Raw genomic sequence first — 13,003 nt, forward strand, 5'->3', positions numbered from 1 at the left:
ATGAAAAATGCTGATTTCCAATATCAAAATATAGGTTAAAGAAAGAACACAAAAAATATTGCAATTTGAAGTGATGGACTGACTCAGGAAAATTGGGCAGTTATGACATTGTGTTTTTTGGGTACATGAAGATAAAAAAGCATTGATAGTTAAATGTTTTTGACACTAATAATATTATTTGTGCACAGTAACCTCAAAATCAGAAGTAAATTATTTCATATTTACATATACTTGCTATTTTGTTTCAATTTTTTAAATTGTCTGGCAAGTTGACGAACATTCTCTATAATAGAAAAAATGTATCTTACAAAATCAACTATTAAATGAATGTTGTGGCATAATTAAGCTGGATACCCATTTTGAACCCTCTACTACTGATAGGTATTAATATTTTCATTTGTATGTGAAAAAGTTCATGGGAAACCTGCTAAAATGCATTATTTCATGATTGATTGTTTGTATTTTATGTGAGGGATAATTTTTAAGTTTTTTACGAAAAATGTAAATTTATTTCTATTAAGTTTCATTAAATATGTTATCTGATTTAAATAAGATCTCTACCAGAGATGCAAATAATTAATTCTATGAATTTTTATGGAATCTTCGATCTTGTGCATGCTTGGTAGGAAGAGCTATAAGAAGGCAGTTGCATTTCAGTTACCAGTATTGTAGGTAACAGTCAAGTTCTGCTGTAGATGTTGTAAAGAGTAGCCATGTTTTGTATGGAGTTAAAGATTGGAAGTTGGCGGCAGTAATTTTTTTCAGTCAGTCAAGTGAAACGTTTCATAATACAGAAGTTAAAATTGTGAAAACTCCTCATTTCATAGTTAAGAACTCAACAAATATTTACAGTTCTGGAAAGTTTTGATTTCTTTGTACAGGAAGTATCTGAGACCATCACACCCCCAAAAACAAGATAAGGAGGCCAGCAACAGAATCAGCTAAGTAACAAAACTGTAATTCATTAATGTGGTTATGCTTTTCAATATTAGTAGAATATGACATATATCCATGAAGTGGATATACCTTGAGAGAGTTATTCTTTATTGGAACAGCATGTTGAAAATTGTAAAAAAAACTGGAAATCGTATTTCTCTTATTCCGTAAGTCTTTTCCTATTATGTCTCCCAAATAACATTATCGTCCAAGAACTTAATAACTGAAGAAACCTTGTAGGGCTGATGTCATGGATTTAGTAAGGAACAGTGTTTATTTTTAATAGGTGGAAGGTGATTCTTGCTAGAAAACCTACACATCTTTAATATACAACAGTATGTTTTCTCACATAATGTGGTTTCTGGTGTTCCAGTGAACAACTACCACAGAGCTTTAGTTTGATAGAAACATTGTAGTGGAACAGAAATTATGAGTTTACCTGAAGCCTTTTTGCTGTATACTCTTAATAGTAACTTGAGGTTAAAGATTCTGTGAATACATTTTGATTAACCATTTTTGACACAATTCAGGTTTCATTTACTGCAAGAAATTTCCTTTTTTAAAGTTACTATGAGTGGTTTGAAGTGTCTTTTTACAGACTCTAGAATTACTCTGTATTAAGGCAGTTTATTTTTCTGTTATTATTTTCCTCTTTTTGTAAATAAAAAGTAAACTTGCTCCATAATGACAAATATAAATCTATTGCATTTTGTAAAATGTGTTATGATGCTACACTGATCACTTCAAATGTTATTATTTTAGTGTTACTTCTTCCCCGTCGTCACATTCAACTAGTTTACTTGTCAACAGAAATATGTTGACTGCAAAATATGCTAGTATGTGTGAGTTGTGGGCTATCAACTTGTTTGACAGCACTTTTAATTTACAAAGACATAGAACTGTAGAAATCAATATGTAATAAATTAAGCAACATAGTAATTAACTTATGATAGAGAATGTAATGTGTGATATGTATTATAAACTAATGAAGCAATATAAGGGAACTGAAATGTGTAAAAAAAAATAATGTGTGGTATTATATATGTAAGGTAAGCCAAATGAATAGAAGATATTCACTGTAGCGACATTGTATGTAATCCCAGTAAGACAATGTGTTTACTGAAAGATTGTGTCATGGTATTCCTAGTTGCACAAGCAGTATTGATGGTTTTACAGTAATTTCCTCATTTTGGGAGAGTTGCTTTTGCAATTCATTACATGATGGATCCCTCCAAAACAGCACATAAAGTGGATATCCAATATCTTCACACAGAAGGGGTGTATGCTTCACAGATGTATCATAAGATGAAAAAGGTGTGCGGAGAACAGTGTCTTACATGATACACAATATTCCAGTGGTGTCAGCATTATGAGGCAAGGTGCAAGGCCAAGGACACCATCTTTCAAAATTTTCGACACAAAGTCCTGGAGCATTCTCCCTACAGCCCCAATATCTGCCTATGAGATGAATATATCTTCAGTATCCTTAAAACAATTTACGAAAAGTCAGAGTTTCACCAGTGACAAGGAAGGGTAGAGCACCATGTAAGGTGGATATGTCAGCAGTCTAAGACTTTGTACACTGAAGCCATCCACTCCCTTCTTATGTCCTGGGATTCGTGTTTCAATGGTAGTGTCAATAGCCATTATGTACAATTGCACCATTTCACAAGAACTGTAATCATAATATTGTTATTAAAATTTCTTTACACATATCTGTAGTCTCTTTTTCATTTGTGTCCTCATTATTTTGAATGTGTGAAGCTTTTAGAATTGTTAATAGTAGCACATGTAAGCATTCTGAGTGCTTGTAAAGACTTGGTATCCAATGACAAATAAATAAAAAAATTGTTCATATACGACTTTTCTCATATGCATAATATCAGGCCATTACTGAAATCAATTCTTTCCATATGTCTCCAGAGGTACTTTGATTTCACTCATGACTATCATATTTTTGGTTAGTCATAACAATTTGAAATTCTTTGTCTTCTTTGCATATTCATACACTACAAATACTTCAAATCTTGCTTAATTCAGTGAATAGTCAGTCCAAATACTACAAAACTGAGGACATGTGCAGAAGAACAGTCTAACCTTCAAATGCAAAAACTTCGAGATAAGTGTTGCTATCTGTTTCTGGATATTAGAAGTATCAAAATTGAGATTTGTCTCACCACTAAATATCACTTAGGGGTCAGACAAATGTCAATTTTGATAGTTTCCAAACCCAGTAACAGAAGGCAATACTTACCTCTAGGCTCTTACATTTAATGGTTAGCCTATTTTTCTGTGTATGTCTTCAATTATTGATAGAAAGAACCTACAGATAGGCTACTTCAAATGGTTTGACTGAACAGGGAATCATTCTAGCAACAATATGGGCCACAACTGGGAAAATTCAATGACAGAAGTTGCTTTGACAAAGAGCAGACAGTTATGGCCTGGCACCTTTTAAAGAGCATTTTGGAAAAGGCAAAGTTGATTGGTTATTTACAGATTACTATAGTGAGGATCTATAGAAAGTAATTGAGAGATGATGAAACAATGAGTAGGCAACAATGTGTTCGATGTCCACACCTCATCACAGAACATGGATGCCAGAGGCTTGCCCACTCTGTAAAGCAGTAGGGACAGTGATGTGTGGCAGGTATGACTAGAGAGAACAATACTGGTGTCGGTGCAAGTATTTCAGAGCACACCGTTGGATGCACATAGTGGAACATGGAACTCTGCAAAAGATGACCCCTTCATGTTTCCATGTTGACCCAATGACACTGTCAGTTACAGGTGTGGTGGGCAGGGGATCATCACAGTTAGTGTGTGGATCAATGGAAACATGTTGCATGGTTCTATATATCATATTTCTTGTTACATCAGGACAACAGATGTGTGCAGATGCACTGACATCCAGAGAATAGCTACTCTAAACATGCTTTGCACAGTGCAGGACAGTGGGGGCAGTATTATGCTGTAGAGGCGTTCACCCTGCCTTTCATGGAAAACACACACACACACAAACACTATACTGAAAGATTGTGTGATGGTATTCCTACTTGCATAAGCAGTATTGATGGTTTTACAGTAATTTCCTCATTTTGGGAGAGTTGCTTTTGCAATTCATTACATGATGGATTCCTCCCAAACAGCACAAAAAGTGGATATCCAATTTCTTTACACAGTAGGGGTGTATGCTTCACAGATTTATCATAAGCTGAAAAAGGATATATATATATATATATATATATATATATATATATATATATATATATATATAATTTATTTAGTTTCCTGTCACAGTTGCATACATATTGCTTAATGATGACTGGTATAATGTCACAACATAGATTGGAGCCTAGTGGCATATCGAGGGAATGAGTCACAGCCAGTCAACTGAACATTTCACCATACTTGCAGTTTCTTTAGTAGTGATACAGTTCGCTGGGCAGTGGGCCTCCTTCAGAAAGTTTCTATAACACTGAAGAATGTGTCAGTACTTGTCTTCTGCATTAGCAGTCCCATTTTAGCCATACAAGAGTAGTCCAGAAAAATATAGATACTCTTTGATAGATCATATCTTTGGAAGAAAATGGCATACCGTTGCAAGTTCGCACAGTAGCACAGTGCATTGTTTTCTCAACAGATCTCGGCACGTATTTCTGGCTGATAGCAATGTAGCAGTGAATGAAGTAAGATTGTCATTTGAGTAACAAAAGGCCGTATTAAAGTAGTACTGGAAGTATGAAAACATGATGCAGGCACAATGGCAATGGTATAATGCGTATGGACCTCAGCCACCAACATATTCAACAATTATTCATATTCGCGATAAATTTGAAGCAGACGGTACTATCAGGATTTGCATTAGGAAAGGTATGGCCGATCTAAAACATAAAATCCAGCTTCCAGCACTGCTGTGTTGCAACATTTTACTAGATCACTTCAAAAATCTATGAAGCAAGGTGCACGTAAAAGCAAGGTAAGCCAATCAAGTGCACAGCGAGTTCTGAAGAGAGCATAGTGGAAAGTGTACACTACGAAATTTCTGCACGCTGTAAATGAGGACGACCTGTACTGAAGGGTGGAGTACAGTGGGCAGTTTGGAAGCATGCTTCTTGAGGCTGAATGGTTTCCAGGTACGGTTATCTGGTCTCATGAGGTGGAATTCCAACTGAATAATACTGTAAACCACTACAACTGCATGTCCTGGGCTCCTGAAAATCGTCACATTCACATGGACAAATATGTTAATCTACCAGGTGTTAATGTGTGACATGGTTGTCATTGTGTGGTTTGATTGGCCTGATCTTCTTTGAAGGTACCATAACTGGTGAGGTGTATTTCCATATACTGCAAACATCGATTATACCTGCCATCTTAAAGGTGTTCGGAAATGAACGATTTTACCTACAACAAGATGATGCTCCACACAACTACACCAGAGATGTCAGAGGCTACTGGATGAAAATCTACCTGGACGATGGATAGGTCTGAGAGGAGCTGTTGAGTACTCACCGTGGACTCCAGAGTTTACACCTCTTGACGTCTACCTATGGAGAACCTTGAAAAATGGAGTTCATCAACAGAAGACAGCTACACTGAACGAGCTATGAGAAACTATCAAGGCATCTTGTGTGGCTATCACACCAGAAACACTGACAGCTTTAGCTCTGTCAGCAGGTGATTGGCATCGACGTTGTTTGGCTGTGCATGGGGGTCACTTTGGACACATAAAATAACCTTCCCTCCATGCCAAAACTGTGACGGTCCATCCTTTTTTTCCGTTACTTTTGACTATCAAAGAACATCCACATTTTTCTGGACCCCTCTGTGCATACCTTAGGTGAGCAGGGCATCAACCTGGCAGAGCTATGCATCGATGCCCACTCTGAGTTGGTCTTTACTGTTGGGTCGCTGACACTTTTCTGAGCAGCTATAATCGTCGTAACCAGAATGTGAACGAACGACTAGTGCCTGACACCCTAACCGTCAGATCGCCTTCACTCTGCCGCTGTTTGTACAAGACCACTTGCTGGGGAAGCTGCTGGTATCTCACAGTTCGAGGTATGAACTGAGGTGTTCTCATATCTGTGCCAATGGGGTCCACCAACACCAGCAGCTTCTCAACAGCCATTAGCCCATGGTTCGTCAGCCTGAGCAACACCACTGTCGACCATGTCATTGGGACGCTAGGCCACCCTGGGGTAACACCAGCTACCAGCTGAGTTGAGGCTATGAGCGCTGCAGGGCTTCTTTAAGAGTACTGCAGTCACTGCAGTCCCAGGGGATCCTGAGCTTGGGGGGGGGGGGGGGCACCATGAACCCTGTAAATATTTGTTCTTACTTAATAAAGTGTGCTTTCCTGTAACAAGAAAAAAAAATTATTCAAATTTAAAATGTTAACAGGCTTCATTCACGCTACATCCACTGTCGAGAGCATCTTCGTTGTTGATTCTATTTTTTATTAAATAAGACAGTCTTGACGAATACCACAGCAGTCGTTCTGCCATTGAACAGATGAAAATAGGTATTTCCATAAAATGTAATCTTAAACAGAACTGACAGTGTTTTAATGAAGGTGATGTTAAAAAGTGATGTTATTAAAGCTTTGTTAGTTGATAATGGTGAAGAATCATAGACTTCATACAGACAAGAACTAGTCGATGAAACTGTTCCACTAGCGGAAATACCTAATAATAACGTTTCTGCAGAAGAAACTCCTCCCCAAGAGGAAAGAAAATCATATAAGGAAGGTAATGGCTTTCAAATTGTCAATGATCTTAGCGATCTGGGAATCTGGTCAGATATTATAATTGATAACTTTACTATACGAGAAATTAAGGTACTTCTGCAATACATTAGCGAAATAATTGTCACATTTTCTGTTTCCAAGAAGGTGTTTTAGTGTTTTTCATGGCTTTCACCATCTTCCAAATGATGGAAAACTTTAGGGAATGTGAATTGCACATTCTCGACTGAAAATTAATTAATCATTCAACTCAAGACTAAAATAATTACGAAGAAAAGAGGAGGAGATCAGTTTTGTTGGGGTTATTTTCCGTAGCATGTTTCCTTTCCGAAAGAAATCTTTCGTTAAGAGGCGACGTTTTTCAAAACAGCTGCAACTGAAGATTTTTTTAGAGATCTTACAGGACTTCGTTACTTCAGATACTAAAAAACCTTGTCATACCGCTTGCAGCTCGTAGGGAACAATATTACGACAGCAGGAGAGACATGTAGAGCAGGAAGAGTGGTACTCAAGCTCGTATCATTGAAGAAGAAAGGTAGATTCCATATTTCTAGATTTCTGGAAAGTGTTCGAGCCAGTGTCCCACTTCAGGCTGTTAAAGAAGGTACGAGCATATGGTATAAGTTCACAGATATCTGAGTGGCTCGAAGACTTGTTAAGTTATAGAGCCTAGTATGTTGTTCTCGACGACGAGTGTTCATCAAAGAAAAGGGTATCGTTAGTAGTACCCCAGGGAAGTGTGATACGACCGCTATTATTCCCTATACACACAAAGATTTGGCGGACAGGATAGGCAGCACTATGCGGTTGTTTGCTGATGACGCTGTGTTGTACAGTAATGTGTCGAAGTTGAGTGACTGTGGAGGATACAAGATGACTCAGACAAAATTTCTAGATGGTGCGGCGAATGGCACCTAGCAAATGTAGAAAAATGCAAGTTAATGTGAATAAGTAGGAAAAACAAGACCCATAATGTTCGGATAAAGCATTAGTACTGTCCTACTTGACACAGTCACGTCGTTTAAATTTCTGGGCGTAACGTTACAATCCAATATGAAATGAGCAGGTGAGTATTGTGATAGGAAAGGCGAATGGACTACTGCGGTTTACTGGGAGAATTCTAGGAAAGTGCGGTTCATCTGTAAAGGTGATCGCATACAGGATGCTAGTGCGACCTGTTCTTGAGTATTACTCGAGTGTTTGGGATAGTTACCAGATTGGATTAAAGGAAGACATCGAAGCAGGTCAGAGGCGGGCTGCTAGATTTGTTATTGGTATGTTCGAACAACACGCAAATGTTACGGACATGCTTTGGGAACTCAAATGGGAATCTCTGGAGGAAAGGTGACATTCTTTTTGAGGAACGCTATTGAGAAAATTTAGAGGACCGGCATTTGAAGCTGACTGCAGAATGATTCACTTGCCTCCAACTACATTGCATGTAAGGACCACGAAGATAAGATACGAGCAATTAGGACTCATATGGGGGCACAGAGACAGTCGTTTTTCCCTCTTTCTGTTTGCGAGTGGAAATGAACGGAAATGACTAGCATGGATGCAGTGGATTGTGGAGAATCGATGTAGATTACTTTATGCCTCTGTGAAGCACTTAAGAATCACGTTAACCTGACTCTGAAGCATCTGTATGATACAAGACGGGGGGGCTGGGATTGAAATGTTTAGGGATGTAATACCTGACCTTGACAACAAAAGACTTGCGATAAGAGTTAAAAAATATATGCAGAAATGACCTAAAGTGTTTCAGTGAAGTATCTAGGCCCTTGAAAGAAAACTCAAAATTTAAGTTTTCTTTGCGTGTTGGGCAGAATGTAAAGCACTTCAGTAAAATTAATGAAATCAACACTTAGTGCCAATGAAGAATATAGAGCCAACAGTTTTGAAAAGGCTCAGAAAGAAGAAGAGGAATTGCTTGCATCTTTAGGAAACGTTGCTGAGTTAACAGAATGCAGATACACAGCTATTAAAAGGCAGTTTTCTTACGAAAGTGGGGATAAATCCATGCCAGGGGAAGGGAACCGCTTAAGGGTAAACTTCCTCTATGTTGTGTCAGACATCGCTGTTATGGCTTTGAAGGAAAGGAAAGGTTTCAGTAGCTCAGTAACTCCTTTGACTTGCTCAGTGTTGTTTTTGACAACAAGAACTTGACAACAAATCACTAATTTTGTTAGGTGGATTTGTGTTTTTCAACACAAGATAGAACGAAAGCTAAATGGAATCGTTTCTTGTGGAATTAATGATGTCCTGAAAATCTGAAATGTGCTTGTCCCAATCAATACGTATTTTGTGACAGCAGTTACCACAAAGTTTTCCAGTCTCTTTCATATTGCGTTGGAAGAAGCATGGTATCTGGAGATAATAATGGGTGTAATATATCTATCTTGCTGTTTGCGTTTCCATATTACTGATCGAAATTTCGATCCATCGTTGGAGATTTCCTTCTGAACATGTCCAACATGAAGCAAAAAATGTGTAGTAAAAGCATTAGAAACAGTTCTAGCAGTGGCTTTTCGTAACTGAGTGAAAGATACAAATTTTGTAGTACTATAGCAACGATTAAGTAACAGAAACCTTTATTAGTTCTTGGAATGGTTTCAAATAGTTCATCATCTGCCATTTGTCTTAATGTGATGGGTACAATAGGGTACAGAGTAGCAATGTAGAAGATTTAGCTTTTTATCAAATTCTGCAAGCTGCCAAGGCTCGTCGAATATGCCTTTTCCATATTTGTGAAATAACAGTTCTGTCGTAATATCAAGAAGTAGTTGCGAGCACCATAATGGGGTAACTCAAGTGTGTAGACTAGATTAATTTATTAACAAGTTCTGCATGTACACAGGGAGTCCAGTTGTCGCTGTCACGGCGAGAGTGACGAAACAGAATATTTGTGCACGGTGTAGTGAGAACTGATTGTTGTCTGGATCGTCACGCCGCACAAGTTTGTTCTCTTTCCAGACTCTACTCTCTGACGATGTCTTCTAATAACGCTGAAATAAAATTTTCAAAAGCTACCTGTTTAATATAAAGAAGGCTGAAATTGGTTTGACAGAAATTAGCGGCGATTTCTTGCTGGTTACTGCACAGAGAGTGTGAAAGTGCATCTGCTACAGTATTCTGGGTTCGTGGGATGTAGACAACCGTAAAATCAAATTCCTGCAAATAAAGTTTCCAACGACTAAGTGTGTCATGTGTGACTTTAGATGATAAGAGAAACTGAATAGCTCTGTGACCTGCATAAACTGATGTGTGTCTGCCATAGATAAAGTGACGGAACTTAGTGAAAGCCCAAACAACAAATAATGTTTCGAGTTCGGTGATGGAATAATTTCTGTCAGCCGATGTGAGGATGCGACTAAAAAGGTGATGTTTTTCTTAACATTTGTGCCTTTTTCCTACATTTCCTGAAATACGTGGACACTAAGAGCAGTCCTGGAGCTGTCTGTAGCAATCGAAAGATTCTTTGTCGGCTCAGGATGTGATAGGAGTGCAGCTTTAAGTAAAGCATTTTTTTAGATTCAGAAAATTGGACTGTGCTTGGTCATTCCACGACAATATAGTAATTTTACCAGTATGATGACAATCTAGTGCAGAGTGTAGTATAAAACGGTGAAAAAAGCTGATCAAAGGAAGAGGAAGCTGTGAAGTAATGTTACGGATGGCTTGTAGTTTGTCGGGATCGTGCGCAATGCCATCTGCCGAAATTAAGTGTCCTAGAAATTTAATAGAAGCCTTGCCAAAATGAGATTTACTGAGGTTCACGGTGACACCTTCTAGCATGCGAAGAACAGAATTATATTCCGACCACGAAGGTTCTGCAATTAGAATGTCGTCAGTGTAGCCTACGTGGTGATTCTGCCTTTTAATTCACTTGGAAGAATAGTATTCATCGCACTGATGAATGCAGTGGAGTTAATTGTTAAACCAAAAGGCAATTTACAAAATTGGTAGTAGCTACCGAAACATAAGACAGCATGTATTTACAAAATTGGAAGCAGGTACCAAAACATAAGAAAGCAGTGTATTTTCTGCATTTGGGATATAGTTGAATTTGACAAGAGCCAGATTTTACGTCCAAAGTAGAATAGACCGACGTTCCGTAAAACTTTTGCAAGAGCTCTTCCAGCGTTTGCGGACGATCGGTTTCAGTAATGATGATTTTGTTGATATGACGAGAACCCATCACAGGACGAAGTGAGTCATCTTTGTTCTTAAAAATGTGAAGAGGGTTAATATATTGAATAACGGCTGGTTTAGTGATAATTCGGTCTAACATAGCCTGAAGTTCTTGTTTGACTTGATCTCTGTAAATGAACGGAATGGAATATTGTTTTGCATTAAATGTACCGTGCGGTTTTACTTGGAATTCGAAAACAAAACTGGACATTGTTATGATACATTGTTAAATACTTCAGAGAGCTCTCAAAGAATATACTACACTGTTGGCGTTCATCGTCGGTCCAAGCTCTACATTCACTTACTTTATTGTTGATCGTCTGCATAACGTCATAATCAAATTCATAAGGGATATTGTTACTATGGAAATAAGTGTCTATAAAAAATGTCGTCTGCCAACTGATATTCTTAGATGATGAAATGACCTCTAATCTGTTAACGAGTTGCTCCTCAGCTGACAAAGTATTCTGAAAAGCAACAGCTCGTTGTTGCGTATCAGATTTCAATTTAAGCAATGACTTCTTAAAGTTGATAACAGCGTCATGTTCGACAAGGAAATCCATGCAAAGGATGACGTCAGTTGTTAAGAGGGGAACGATCCAGAAGTTAGCATGAACTGTGTGATCAGCAAGTACCAAAGATAGGTGTGTTTGTAGTTTCACATCTACTCCCTTGTTGGAGACTGCATCTCGAACTTCCGTTTTACCAAGGGGAAAAGTAGGACAGATATTGTCGGCATTACCTTTTTGAAATGCTGTTTCATTTATCACCGTTATACCTGAAACAGAGTTGATCACTGCAGAAAATAAATACAAGCCAATTTTAATTTAAACTATGGGATGAGAAAATATTATTTTGAGTTTGGTGTCTCTCTTGTAATAGTGTGTCCGTAATGTCGTCGGAAGTTATGACGTTTTCCAGAACGGTATGAGGAGTAGCAGAATGGCATTGTACGTTGTCCGATTGAACAATGTCGGTAGTTTCTAGTCATGCATTACTAGTGGGCTGCTTGGTGGCAGAAGATTGCTGTGGTAGTTCAATTATTTGTACTGTACGGTTGTTTTGGCCTTCAGTATGCTACGGTGGATGGAAACGAATATGAGGTTCATTAAAAATTAACTGAGGCGGCTGAGGCTGATTCTGATGAAGTTGCTCTTGCTGAAATTGTTGGTTATTCCGTTGTATGTTTATGGTGAAAATTACTTTGCTGCTGATTGTTTCGAAGTGACTGCGACCATGGGCTTTTGTGAAATTATTCCCTTGCGATTGTGTAAAATTATTAGACTCGGCCATATTGGCAAAGCTGGGCAGCGGCACACTGAACTCTGGTAGTAGAGCTTGTAAACCGTATTGTTGAATGTTTCCGGGCTGCTGCGGCTGCGGCAAGAATTGCGTCTGGAGACTGTGGCTGTTGGTGTCGAAATTCTGGCATTGTTGCTGCTGCTGAATGTACTGGTTATCAGAATGTTGTCTCTTATTAAAGTGTCCATGAAAATCGTTATCGGAACCAAATCTTTTATTTCTCCTGTTATAGACTGGGTGGGATTGCTAGTTGTAACCGAATGAGTTGTTACCTTGAGTGCTGTTATTAAGGTTGTTATTGGCGAAGGAGTAGTCTGGTTGCTGAATTTATGGTAATTACAATAAATCCCTGAGTGCTGGAGTACTTTCCTTTTGCTGACTGGTGAGAAGGGAAACTCGTAATGAGCGCGGAAGTCTTGAGGTGCGTAACAGTATGAGTGCAGATTGGCTATATGGTTCGGTCAGGTACTGATTTTGTTGAACCATACTAAAAAAACTGGGTGATAATGGGAAAACTGGAGTGTTCGAAATTGTTTAAACTGATAAGCCGGTCTTTAATACCTCGCTGAGTCGTTTCTGACCAACGCACAGATAGAAACACATTTTGGAACTCTTCGTCGGAGTAACAATGCATTGCTATGGGTCTCATACGCATCAAAGGACCTCCCTCTGAAAAGCTACAGAATGATTCGAGCTTATGTGTCACTAGCCAGTTTGGTGGCAGCAAAAATGAAAATTGCTGCACCCAATCGAGGGGATGCAGGTCTGTGTGATTATTTCTAAACACCTTGAATTTCCTTAGATAGGAAATGTTTATCCCTCTAC

Source organism: Schistocerca americana, chromosome 5 (genome assembly GCF_021461395.2).
Source record: "Schistocerca americana isolate TAMUIC-IGC-003095 chromosome 5, iqSchAmer2.1, whole genome shotgun sequence".
NCBI lineage: Eukaryota > Metazoa > Arthropoda > Insecta > Orthoptera > Acrididae > Schistocerca > Schistocerca americana.